Source organism: Phaethon lepturus, unplaced genomic scaffold (assembly GCF_000687285.1).
Source record: "Phaethon lepturus isolate BGI_N335 unplaced genomic scaffold, ASM68728v1 scaffold44291, whole genome shotgun sequence".
In the NCBI taxonomy this organism is placed as follows: Eukaryota; Metazoa; Chordata; class Aves; order Phaethontiformes; family Phaethontidae; genus Phaethon; species Phaethon lepturus.
In genome coordinates, this window is record NW_010520676.1 from 1 (window position 1) to 201 (window position 201).

Genomic DNA, 201 nt, shown 5'->3' on the forward strand with positions numbered 1-201 from the left:
GGGGGTCTCCTCGCGGAGCGGCGCTCCGTGCGGTCAGTACAGGGAAGCGCATTTTAAGGGGGAGCGGGGGGTGTTGTCGGTCTATTTAAAGGGATTTTAGAGGGGCGAGGTCACGCCGCGGAGTGGGAAGCGGCCCTGGGGTGTGGGTCGGGCCATGGAGCTCAGCGGCCTAGTGCGAGCCCTGAGGCTGGAGGGGCCGGC